The following is a 13,957-nucleotide window of genomic DNA, read 5'->3' on the forward strand; positions in this document are numbered from 1 at the left end:
TTCTTCCAGATTGTCGAATTGGTTGGCATATAGCTTTTCATAGTATTCTCTTATAATCTTTTGTATTTCTGAGGTGTCTGTTGTAACCTCTCCTCTTTCGTTTCTGATTTTACTTATTTGTGCCTTCTCTCTTTTTTTCTTGGTGAGTCTAGCTAAAGATTTGTCAATTTTGTTGATCTTTTCAAAGAACCAGCTCTTGGTTTTATTAATTTTTTCTATTGTTTTTTTGGTCTCTATTTCATTTATTTCTGCTCTGATTTTTATTATTTCCCTCTTCTACTGATTTTGGGCTTTGTTTGTTCTTCTTTTTCCAGTTCCTTTAGGTACATTGTTAGATTGTTTATTTGAGATTTTTCTTGTTTGTTGAGATAGGCCTGTATCGCTATAAACTTCCCTCTTAGAACCGCTTTTGCTGTATCCCATAAATTCTGGCATGTCGTATTTTCATTTTCATTTGTCTCCAGGTATTTTTTGATTTCTTCTTTGATTTCTTCACTAACCCAGTCGTTGTTCACTAGCATTTTGTTTAATCTCCACGTATTTGTGGCTTTTCTGATTTTCTTCCTATAGTTGATTTCTAGTTTCATACCATTGTGGTCAGAAAAGATGCTTGGTATTATTGCAATCTTCTTAAATTTATGGAGACTTGTTTTGTGGCCTAATATGTGATCAATCCTGGAGAATGTTCCATGTGCATTTGAAAAGAACGTGTATTCTTCTGTTTTTGGATGGAATGCTCTGTATATATCTACTAGGTCCATCTGTTCTAGTGTGTCGTTTAAGGCCAATGTTTCCTTATTGATCTTCTGTTTGGATGATCTATCCGTTGGTGTAAGTGGAGTGTTAAAGTCCCCTACTATTATTGTGTTACTGTCTATTTTTCTTTTTAGGTCTGTTAATAATTGCTTTATATATTTAGGTGCACCTACATTGGGTGGGTAGATATTTACAAGTGTTATATCCTCTTGTTGGATTGTTCCCTTGATCATTATGTAATGCCCTTCTTTGTCTCTTTTTACAGTTTTTGTTTTAAAGTCTATTTTGTCTGATATGGGTACTGCTACCCCAGCTTTCTTTTCATTGCCATTTGCGTGGAGTATCTTTTTCCATCCCTTCACTTTCAGTTTGTGAGTGTCTTTAGGTCTGAAGTGTGTCTCTTGTATGCAGCATATATATGGGTCTTGTTTTTTTATCCAGTCAGCCACCCTATGCCTTTTAATTGGAGCATTTAGTCCACTGACGTTTAAAGGAGCTATTGATAAGTATGTACTTACTGCCATTTTTTAACTTTTTTTAACTTTTTAACTTTTTTTTTTTCTCAGTGTTTTAGTAGTCCTTCCCTGTTCCTTTCTTCTTCTATACAGAATTGACGGTCACTTTAGTTTGACCTCTGTCTGAAAGCTGTACTCTTTAACTCCCCTCCTCCTTCTTTTTATGTTTTTGATATCATATCTAACCTCGGCTCAGTTGCCAGGCTGCAGAGAATCCAGTCACCAATCTATGCAGGCCCACAAGTTGCCTGAGGGCTTGTTGTTGGGTGGGGCCAGTCTCTAGGGTCTCTAGGGTGGGCTGCCCACCCTGGCTGAGCTGGATTAAATCGGTGCTCTAGTGGGTGGAGTAGACCCTGGGCTAGCAGGCCTCAGGGAGAACTCCAATGGCGTCTGTGTCAGCATGCTCACACCAGGCCACAACAATGGCCGCCGCCAATGTCCTAGTCCCTGGAGAGTTCTCACCCCTCACCGAGATGCACTCAGGGCCTATTAGGTGAGTCTCTTGTCACCAAAGCACTGTGCACCTTTCTGGTGATTTTAGGATGCTTTCTGAAATGGGTGAGTTTGTGCACGGGCCCTTTAAGAGCCAGTTTTAGTTTCTTTGTGAACCGGGTTTTCAGGGGGTACTCCCCAAGGCTTTAGTAGAAGGCAAAGTCAGATATTATGCCGCTGGTCTCGATTGTGCTGGGTCCACAAAATGCCCACAGCGGGGGCGCTCCCCGGCTCAGGTCCCCGCGCCTCCAGGGAGGCTGCGTACCTGTGAGCTGCTCCCGGCGGCCGTGACGCTGGCAGCTTGTGAAGGCAACGTTTTTCCTCTCCAGAAGGGAGTCTCTGCCTCTTCTACCTCAGTTAGGATTGTCCGTTGTTGCAGGAGTTCCTCTTATCCAGTTTTCAGTTCTGTCTTAGGGGTAATTTTTCCACAAGTAGTTGTAAATTGGCTGTGTCCGTGGGAGGAGGTGAGTTCAGAGTCTGCCTATGCCGCCATCTTGACTCTGCCTCTCCCCACAATGCATTCTTATTGTTTTCTTAATCAATTATAATTTAAAGAAATTTAAAACTAGAAAAAGTATTTTATATTTTCACATATATAACTTTTTCAGTGTTCTTCATTCTTTTATATAGATTCCAATTTCCATCTGGTATCATTTTCTTTCCACTTGAACTACTTCCTTTAACATTTCCTGTAGTGAAATGTATAAATGATGAATTATTTCAGCTTTTTTTTGAAAAAGTTTTAATTGTACTTATGATTTTAAAATACTCACTGAATTTAGAATTCTAGTTTTAAACCTAGTTTTGGCACTTTAAAGATGTCATTTCATTGTTTTCTGGCTTGCACAGTTTTTGATGAGAGGTCTGTGATTATATGCTTATCTTTGTTTGCCTGTATATAATGTATACTTTTTCATTAGATATCTTTAAGATTTTCTCTTTATTATCGGTTTTCAGAAAATTTATTGTGGTTTTCTCTTTGTGTTAATCTTTCTTGGGATTTGTTAACCTTCTTGGGTCTGTGAGTTTATAATTTTCATCAAATTTTAAATTTTGCAGTCATAATTTCTTCCAATACTTTTCTATCCCTCTTCTTTTTCCTTCTGAGATTCCAATAACATATGGGTATACATTATACCCTTGATCTCTTGCTATAACCTCACACATCACTGAGGCTCTGTCTCCCTGCCCTATAGTCTTTTTTCTCTCCGTGCTTCATTTGTATAGTTTCCATTGCTGCATCTTCAAGTTCAATAAATTTTTTTCTGCTGTTTCTAATATGCTGTTAATCCATCCAGTAAATATTTCCTTTCAGATGTTTTGTTTGAGAATGAGAAAGGGAAGAGATATATATTTCTTTTAATGTATATTTTTCTTTAAATTCTTTAAATTTTCTTCAAATTCTTGCATATATTTATATTAGAAGTTTAAGCATCCATCATCTATACCATCTGAGTCTCTTTGTATTAAGTGATTTTTTTTCCTGGTTATGGGTCACATTTTATATTGGAGGCTGGACATTGTTAGTGATACCTTCTTGAGACTTGGGATTTTGTTTTCTTTCTTTAAAGAGCATTGGACTTTTGTTGTCTTTCTTTAAAGAGTATTGGGCTTTGTTGTAGTAGGCAGTGAAGTTACCAAGGGTTTTATTGATCCTTTTAAGCCTTATTTTTAAGCATTTTTTTGGTGGACCTCTAATGTAGGGTTTAGTCTTACTATTAATTTGTGATTCTTCTTAGAACCTCTACTGAATGCTCTTCATATTCAACAAGGACTCTTCCAGTCCTGCCTAATATCTTAGAATTGTTCAGCTTATGACTCCCTCATTATTCTTTTCTTGCCCTCATGGAGCTTCACTCTACGAGTAACCATCTTAGTATTCATCAGAAATCTGGAAAAACCCCATGCAGATTTCTCAAGCTCTTTTTTTTTTTTAATTTTTATTTATTTATTTTTTTTTCCCCCCAAAGCCCCAGTAGATAGTTGTATGTCATAGTTGCACATCCTTCTAGTTGCTGTATGTGGGACGCGGCCTCAGCATGGCTGGAGAAGCGGTGCATCGGTGCACGCCCGGGATCCGAACCCGGCCGCCAGCAGCGGTGCGTGCGCACTTAACTGCTAAGCCACGGGGCCGGCCCTCAAGCTCTTTTTCTTTGTCTTTTTTTTGTGTGTGTGTGTGTGTGGAAGATTAGCCCTGAACTAACATCTGTTGTCAATCCTCCTCTTTTTGCTGAGGAAGATTGGCCCTGGGCTAACACCCATGCCCATCTTCCTCTACTTTTTATCTGGGATGCTGCCACATCGTGGCTTGATAAGTGGTGCATCAGTGCGCACCCAGGATCTGAACCTGTGAACCATGGGCCACCGAAGCACAGCATGCAAACTGAACTGCTGAGCCACCGGGCCAGCCCCCTCAAGCTCTTTTTCTAAATAGCTTTCTCTATTTGGAAATTATTCTCCTCAGCATTCAGCTGCCTCAGACCCCCTGAGCTGCAATCTCCATTTCCTCAACTCAATGAGACTGCCATACACAGCTCAGTATCCCCCTCCCTGCTCTGTGGTTCCAAAGGTGCCTCCAGGTAGAAGCCCATGCAATCACAGGGGGCTCCACATTTTTTTTTTCCTCTGGGACTACAATCTTGAGCTGCCTATTGTCCAATATCTGAAAGCCATTGTTTCATATACATTTCTAGTTTCTAGTTGTTTTAGATGGGAGGGTAAGCCTTATCCCTGTTAATCTATCATCACTGGGAGTGGAAGAGTTGATATGCTTTTCCTTCTTGACTTGGGTAATTACAGAAATATAGACTTAAATAAGTTACAGAAATTAGTTTTGTCGATTTTCCTGATGTTTATTGCAAATATTCCCAAAATGCAGAAGTTATGACAAAAAAAATAACCATTGTTAGTATTTTGTCATGTGTCTTCACAACTTTTGTCTATACTTGGTGAAACTCATAGATATGGGTTTATAACTCTAACTTTGTAGTGGATGGTGAAGCCTTTATAATTAAACAAACAAAAAAACCCCGAAAATAATTAATAAAAATCTAGGAATGGAGTTAGTAATGTTACCGTTATTTACAGATAATACAGTTACCTTTTTAGAAAGCCCAAGAAAATAAACTAAAAATGACTGGAAATGGTAAGATTTTTCAAAAATATTAACTAATATTAACTAATTAGAAAATGTAATGGAAAAAGATCTTGATTACAATAGCAACAAATATATGCAATGTCACATATATGTGTAAAAATCAAAGCTAACTTAAATTTTTTTAATATTCAGTGAGAATACTGTGTTCTCATTTGGGAACGTTTAATACTGGAAAGTTGTCCATTTCACACAAATTAAACTATAAATTATTTGTAATCCTCATCAAAATCCATATGGGACATTTTGGAACTAGGCAAAATGATTCTAAAAATCACTGAAAGAATAAAGTTTGAGAAGATGCAGGGAATATTTGAAGAAGGAGAGCAATGAAATGGGAGTTTCCCTACCAGATATTAAAATGTATAATAAAGTTACAATAATCACAATCGTATGGAACTAGTGCAGAAATAGACAAAACAGGCCAGTGGAACAAAAGACAAAGCCCAGAAAAAGTCCGAAAATATTCAAGAATGTATTGCAAGATAAAGTGGCATTTTAAGTCAGTGGGGAACAAACGAATTTGTTCATAAATAAATTTGAATTTACTATCTAATATATTTGGGAGCAGGGGATATGTGAGGAGTTAAAACATAATTTACGTCAGAATAAATCCAGGTAGATTAAAGGCTTAAATGTAAAATATGACGCTTATCAAGGGGGTGGGGAAACAGGCGCTCTCATATATTTTTGGTGGAGAGTAATTTGTATAGCTCTTTGGAGGACAATTTGGCAATATCTATTAAAATAAAGGGATGCTCATACACTTTGGCCCCACAATTCCTCTTCTGTTAATTCATCTGGTAACTCATGCAGATATACTGGTCCATGTGTACAAATAAATACCCTTGGACAAGAATATTAATTGTGGCATTATTTATGACAGTGCAACAAAATATTAGAACTAAACTCTTCTTGGCTCAGCATACCAAAGTGAATGTGCCATAGCCCACTCCCTCTCAATAGATTGGCAAAGGAATTTGACCAAGAATCTGTTCAATGTTTCTTGGACTGCTCAGCCACATCAAGGTTGAAAACAAGGTCTGAGACTACGAGGGTGGGGGATTTGAGGGGGGGATTCTTTAGAGAGAGTTGTTGCCTTTCTGAGTCCTCACTCCACAATGGGGGGACCAGTGGGGGAGGCTGTTGTCAAGACTAGGAAGAGGAGTTTCAAGGAACCTCTTGGAGAGCTTGAAGAGGCATTTCCAACAGTATGAGACACAGAAGACTGGTGCTTGGCCCAGGGCTGGGGGTGCTAAAGGGGTTTGGGAGTGTTAAAGTGGCCTGGGGTCAGGGGCTGACTCCCCTGAGAAATTCAGAAGTCAAAGAAGGCCTGCCTTGTGGCTTTGGCTGTAGATACCTGCAATCACTGCTATGTAGGGATCAGGGATTGTTAGGACAAGAGATTATGAGTGTTTCCGAGTCTACATACGGGCCATGTGCCAACGAGAGGACCAGCGTAAGGTTCCCCGGGATGTGGTTCAATAGGGCTGCCCAGAGGGCCAAGGATGACTTGGTAGAAAAAGGTTGGAGATACCTCCATATGCTCATGACAAGAAAAGAGTCCCAAGGGACAATCAGGGACAGGTCAGGAGAACTGCAGGGAAGAGGGGCTTTCTAGGGAACCTCCAACAGACCCCCAAAACTCCCTAAGAGAAAGAGGCAGTGTGAGCCATCTGCCAGGGGCAGAAAATTCAAGATCACCCAGCAAATAATAACCACCTTCTCATCCCTTTACCTTTCCTTGCTCATTTACCCCCTTTTCTCCATGTCAACTCTCACAGGGTGTGAAATAGCAAACTAGTGGGGGGACAATGAAAGGAAGAGAGGCAGACGGACCAAGGCCCCTTCTCCTCTGCAGGCTTCCCCCTGGAAGCCAGCCAGAGTTGGGGGCAGGAAGAAGATGTAACACTAAGTTCAGGGGTTTGGTTTATTACATGGGAATAGATATTACAGTTTCTGAATTGAGGCTGTGTTTTTGACGAAAAATGAAAATCCACGAGAACTGCCAGCGTTTTCAAGCAAAGGCAGGAAGTGTTAACCTAAAGAAATACTTTTAAAGGGATGATGGAAGAAAAAAATAAAGTTTTATTTTGATTATGTCATGAGGCATGCTTGTTCAACATACCAGTTACAGCAGTAAAACACTGGGAAAACTTAAAGACCCACCCAAAAAAGACTGGATAAATACACTGATGTATCCATATAATAAAATAGTATGCTGTTGTTAAAAATAACAAGGAAGATCTTTGTGCACCGATAAGGAATGATCTCTAAATAACGTGTTCAGTGTGGACAAAAGCAAGGTATAGAACACTTTGTGTAGTGTGCCACTCTATATGGAAAAAAGGGTGGGGGAATGTAAAGTACGCCTATGGTTTATGCTAGAGTGTCTCTGGAAGGTTACCTAAGAAACTGGGCACACATGTGCCTCTGAAGAAGACTGGAGACCGGGGAGCAGGTATGAAAGGGATGTCTACTGTCTACCATGTGCATTTGTTACTTGTTAAAATAAATTGTAGCATTACGGAAGAACTAGAAAAAAACAGGTGATTATTTATTTATTCAAATAAAACCTGAGTAGTTTCATAGTTTAATCTTAACATGGAATAACAATTAAACAGAATCTATATAGAAAAATAGAACTGAAAGGAGTTTAAATCTTTACTCTTGAGTAAACACCAACAGGCTGGAGTGACAGTGTGTGCCTGTGTGAGAGAAGTACATTTTTAATGAACCACAAAACATTTAAAAAATGCTCTCCCCATCTCTGCCATTCTCTATGTCCTCCACATGTACAACAGCTGGTAGTTACAAAATTTGGTATTTATTCCACTCTTAAACTCCCAATCAAAATTCATTCTGAAACTGAGAATGCATGGCTCCATTCCCCCACTCCTTCTCTTTTGTGGATATGCACTTTTTTCTTTTGCTAGCACTATATCTCTTTCCCATGTGAAAGTCTCCTACCTCTCTTCTAGCTCCTTCTGATTCTGCAGCTCTTTCTACCAAGTATTTGTAAACATAACAAAAAATCAGGCATCTAAACAAACAGACACAGCATATTCTTTGGCGTGGAGGAGGGTGAGGAGGCTACCAAATATTCGTACGTTGACCCTCTGACATTTATGTAATGTTAGGATGGGGCACACCTTTCCAAACATAAAACTATATATAAAGGGGAAAGTGTTATATTTAACTACATTAAGAAAACAACTTGTGAAAAAACCTGGTACAGGGATTTTTTTGATCACGTATCAAGACATTATAAAGATATAATTAATATAATGTGTTGTTGGTGGAGGGACTGACAAGGGGACCAATGGAACAGAACAGAGAGCACAGAAACAGACTCACTCATATGTAGAAGGCTGATGTGACAGAAAGGGCAATAACAAACCAGTGGCAAAAGGATGAGCTATTTAATAAAAGCCACTGAGACAGCAGGTTATCCATATGGGAAAAAAATTAGATCTCTACCTCACACCACATAAAAACTAAATTCAAGTAGATTAAAGGTGTAGCCAGCCCTGATGGTCTAATGCTTAAGATTCAGCGCTCTCACCAGCATGGGTCAGGTTCGTTTCCAGTGAGGGAACCATACCCCTGTCTGTCAGTTGTCATGCTGTGGCGGCTGCGTGTTGCTGGGATGCTGAAAGCTATGCCATGGGTATTTCAAATACCAACAGAGTCACTCATGGTGGACAGGTTTCAGCAGAGCTTCCAGACTATACAGATTAGGAAGAAGGACCTGGCCACCCACTTCTGAAAAAATTGGCCATGAAAACCCTATGAATAGCAGTGGAGCATTGTCTGACATGGAGCCAGAAGCTGAGATGATGGTGCAAAAAGACTGGGCAGGGTTCTGCTCTGCTGTCCACAGGGTCACTAAGAGTCAGAATCGACTCTACAGCACTAAAAAGCAAAAGTTTTTAACTTTTAGAAGAAAATATAGGAGACTATCTTTGTCATCTTTGGATAGGGAAAGACATGCAGTCATGCTCCACATAACGACGTTTCAGTTGACGACAGACCGCATATACGACAGTGGCTCCATAAGACGAGTACCATGTAGCCTAGGTGTGTAGTAGGCTATGCCATCTGGGTTTGTGTAAGTACACTCTGTGATGTTCGCCGAACGACAAAATCGCCTAACTACACATTTCTCAGAAGGTATCCCTGTCATTAAGCTGCTCACAACTGTACTTAAAACACATGAACACAGACCAAACCCTGAAGAAAAAGATTGATAAGTGGGCTTACACTAAAATTTAAGATATTTCTCAACGAAGACAACATACAAATTTACTAAGCCAACCATAGACTGTAAAATAATCTGCAGCATGTTTAACTACAAAGGAATACTACAATTCAATGAGAAAAATAAGTAAAAGAATGGGCAAAGCATGTGAGGATTTACGGAAGAGGGAACCCCAATGGCCGTGGCCAATAAGTGTATGAGAACATAACCAAATTGACTTGGGGTCAGGAAAATGTAAAATAAAATAATGAGATAACACTTTGTACTCATAATATTGACAAAATTAAAAGTCTGATAATACTATGAGTTGGAGTTGAGAAACAATATTCAAGAGAGAGTAAGATGGTAGCACTGCTTGGGGGAGCTATTTGGCACCATCTAGGGACTCTGAAAATGTGCACACCAATTACCCAGACAGTCCACATCTCGGCATGCAGCAACTCTTGCACCTGAACATAAAGAGTTATGTACAATAATATTTGCTGAAATTTTGTTCTTATAATGAAAATTTAGAAGAAAAAACTCTAAGTGCCCAACAACAGGAAAATGTGGGTGTATTTATAAAATAGAATGCTATGCCTCCATTAAAATTATTGAATTACAGCTGTATATTTCAATATGAATACAATTCCAAAACCTAGTGTTGAGCAAAAGCAAATTAAAGGACACCTACAGTATGATTTCATTCAGGTAAAGTTTCAAAACATAAAACATGCAAAACAGTATCATATACATTGTTTACAGACACTCAAGTCATATTGCTACTAAAACATGCATGAAAATGATATACAAAAAAATTAGGATAGTGATGACCACAAAGCACATCAATTGTAATAGAAAGATTTTTGTTGCTTTAAAAAAAAATCTAAGGCAAATTGACAAGTTGTTGATATTTCATAAGGCCATATGAAAGAATACACAGATATTATATCATATTTCTATATGTCATAACACAAACCGTGAAAAAATATTTGGAAAATGTATGACAAGAAGGGGTTAATATTATTTTTATATATTGACTACTTGAAATTCAATAGCAAAACTACACAATCGCCCCTCATGAAATCTAAACTAGACAAACTATGGAAATAGGTAGGTCTCAAAAGAAGGATAGAATTTCCAGTTGTGTCCAACCTCCCTAGTAATCAAAGAAACTCATATTGAAATGAAATGCCTCTTTCTTTATTTTTTTTCAGATTGGCAAAGATGAAAAGAAATGATAAAATCAGCAGTGGTGAGAGTGAAGACAGAGGCATGCTCCAATGAAACGAGCAAGATTCTAAATCCCCCTGTAATCATTGGTAGGACAATATGGCATAAATCAAATATTTTTTAAGAACATGGATCATTTGACTCACCAATTCCATTTCTAGGAATTTATTCTAAGTGGAGTAGGGGCAGGAATCAGACTATTCTAAAAAGAATGTTTATTGCAAGACTATTTAGAATATCAAAAATTGGAGACAACTTAGATGTCCTAAAATAGAAGCTTGAGTGAATCAATTATGAACAAAGGCATAAAACAATATAAAAATATGATGTAGACATAAAATACTTTCATGATACAGAAAGTTTAAAATTCACATTAAAAATATTGCCTATGCTTATAATATCTATACATCCTTTTATGGTTAAATATATATATAGAGAGATATATACACACACATAAATACATGTATTTCCATAGAAAACATCTAAAAAATATATGAAAGTGTTAAATAGGCACTTGCATTTCAGGTGTTTGATCTTTTAAAAATTTCCTAACATTTGTACTAGGCCCGTATATTACTTGTGTATAAAAAGGAGACAAAACTAGCACAGGCAAGAATGCACCCTTCCTCTGAATCTTGAGGGTCATTCTCTGCTCCTTGTTGGTCTAAATACTATAAAGAAAGCGAAAATTATCATTATTTTAAGATATTACCATTTGCCTAAGAAAACAAAAGCAAGTCAATTCAAAGCGTATTAGAAAAAATAAGAGTGGACAATGACTTGTTAAAAAATAGATATCAGATCCCAATGGCTTTCTTATACACCAAAAATAACCAACCAGGAAACATAGTGAAAAAAATATATCACCAATAGCAACAAAAACCATAGCATATCTAGGAATAAGCTTAATAAGTATGGTGGGGGCCTATGTGAATGCACACCCACACACACACGCACACACACAACCCCCTCTTACACATACATACACATACTTCCCCACATATATCCTCTACACTGACAGCCATACCCAGAAAGAACTTTATTTTTATTTTTATTTTTTTTGTGAGGAGGACTAGCCCTGAGCTAACATCTGATGCCAATCCTCCCCTTTTTTCTTGAGGAAGATTGGCCCTGAGCTAACATCCATGCCCATCTTCCTCTACTTTATATGGTGCATTGGGGCACACCCGGGATCCGAACCTGCGAACCCTGGGCCGCTGCAGCGGAGCACGCGCACTTAACTGTTTGCGCCACCTGGCTGGCTCCCCCAGAAAGAACTTTAAATGAGATTTTAATAAATCGATATTTTGGAAAAACTGACATTAGTACACTTAACATATCCCAGTCAAAATCTCAGTGTGATTTTAGGAGGTGGGGCAATGGTCAAATTTACTGTAAAATTATCCTGAAAAAAATAAACCCCTCTCAATACTGAAAAAAAGAAAAAGGAAAAGTGATTTGTACTCTCAAATATTAGAATGTACTTCAGAAATATAATAATGAAAATAATGTGGCTGGGGTCTAGAACAGAATAGAAAGCTCAGAAACCAACGAATTAAATGTTAGAATTTAGTACATATGTAAAAGTCTCATTTCAGATCAATAGAAAAATGATTCGTTTTTTTAAACCGGTGTTAGGACAACTGATGAAACATTGGAGACAAGTGAAATTAGATCCCTATCTCACATGGTATATTAAAATAGACTCCAATTATATTAAATAATTAAGAGTAAAGTTTGAAATCACAGATGACCTAGAAAAAAATCTAGGTATTTATCTCATCTCAGGATTAGAAGGCCTTTCTAAAACTACTCACAAGAGCAGAATCCACAAAGAAAGAGATAGAGACATTTATCACGTAGGTAAACATTAGCACATTAACAGAAAACACCATTTTCATAGTGGGTTCCCTGGGAAGTCAACTCTGAGATGGGGCCTGTAGGAGGTTGATTAGTGATGTTCTTGGGAATATCAGGTGTGCAAGAGGATTGTGCAGTGAAAGACTGAGCTGTGTTGCATCTCAGTGAAGGCTGGGCTGACCCCACAGGGAGCTCTGAAGCTAGGATGGCAGTTAAGAGTTGTCCCAAGTTTGGGGAAGGGGCCTGGCCTTTGCATCCTTGGATGTGGGCTCCTCCAGGAATGGGGCATTGTGATGGTTTAAAAATATGTCCACGGGGCCGGCCCTGTGGCTTAGTGGTTAAGTGCGCGTGCTCCGCTACTGGTGGCCTGGGATCGGATCCCGGGCGCGCACCAACACACCGCTTGTCCGGCCATGCTGAGGCGGCGTCCCACATACAGCAACTAGAAGGATGTGCAACCATGACATACAATTATCTACTGGGGCTTTGGGGAGAAAAAGGGGGAAAAAAAAAAGGAGGAGGATTGGCAATAGTTGTTAGCTCAGGGCCGGTCTTCCTCAGCAAAATAAAGAGGAGGATTGGCATGGATGTTAGCTGAGGGCTGATCTTCCTCACACACAAAATATGTCCATGAAGGGTCTGGCCCAGTCGCATAGTGGTTAAGTTCAAGCGCTCTGCTTCGGCAGCCCGGGGCTTGTGGGTTCAGATCCTGGGCACAGACCTATGCACCGTTCATAAGCCATGCTGTGGCAGCATCCCACATACAAAGTAGAAGAAGATTGGCACAGATGTTAGCTCAGGGACAATCCTCCTCAAGCAAAAAGAGGAAGATTGGCAACAGATGTTAGCACCAATCTTCCTCACCAAAAAAGAAAGAAATAGGTCCATGAATATTTAACATTCATCTCTTCAAAAGGTGGAGCCTACCTCTCCTCCCTTTGAATGAGAGCTGGACTTTAGTGAGTTGCTTCTGACAAACAGAATATGGCAGAAGGGATGGCAAGACCCGGTCATAACAGACATTGTGACTTCTTCTTGGGCTTCTCTCTTCAGGGAAGAAAAGCTGCCATGTTGTGAGGACTTTCAAGCAGCTCCATGGAGAGGTCCACATGGTGAGAAACCAAGGTCTCCTGCCCACAGCCATTTTAGAGAGTCACCTTTAAAAGCTACTCCCCTAGCCCCCCAGTCAGAACTTCAGAGGACTGCAGCCCTGGTCAGTATCTTGACTGCAACCTCATGAGAGACCCTAAGCCAGAACCACCCAGCTAAGTGGCTCCCAAGTTCCCATCCCTCAGAAACTGCAGGATAATAAATGTTGTTTTGAGCTCCCGTGTCTTGGAGTAATTTATTGCATAGCCTCAGATAACTATTACATCTGTGATCTTGGGCAAGCTTGTTCTGAGAGCTGACAGGTTTTTGCTGGCCACATTCTCTGCTACTGGGAGATTAAGCCCTGCAGTCCTAATGGGAAACCTGGGAGGTACATCACAGAGTACCCCCCAACTACAAAGAAAACACATGGCCAAATGATAAACTGGGTTAAAAAAGATGTGTGTAACCCAAACATCAACTCCTGGTGCTCCTGGGCATCTTGATGGTTTGGATTTGCCAGTTCAGGGAGCCAGGGGGTGACTGGCTCTGATGTTGCCTGACTTCATGGCCTGAGATAGTCATTTCACGTCAACCAGGATGCAGAATTCAGACCAA

At 39.4% G+C, this 13,957-nt stretch overlaps 1 long non-coding RNA gene across 1 annotated transcript; it reads left to right on the forward strand.

Moving 5' to 3' along the window:
• The first annotated feature begins 1,629 nt into the window (after positions 1 to 1,629).
• LOC147915929 (uncharacterized) lies at positions 1,630 to 13,575 on the forward strand. Its single transcript, XR_015553555.1, has 3 exons — positions 1,630 to 1,764; positions 10,375 to 10,479; positions 13,304 to 13,575. It is a non-coding gene; the product is annotated as an uncharacterized LOC147915929 (long non-coding RNA).
• Positions 13,576 to 13,957: the final 382 nt, after the last annotated feature.

Source organism: Ceratotherium simum, chromosome 11 (genome assembly GCF_057802395.1).
Source record: "Ceratotherium simum simum isolate JZ-2026a chromosome 11, ASM5780239v1, whole genome shotgun sequence".
NCBI lineage: Eukaryota > Metazoa > Chordata > Mammalia > Perissodactyla > Rhinocerotidae > Ceratotherium > Ceratotherium simum.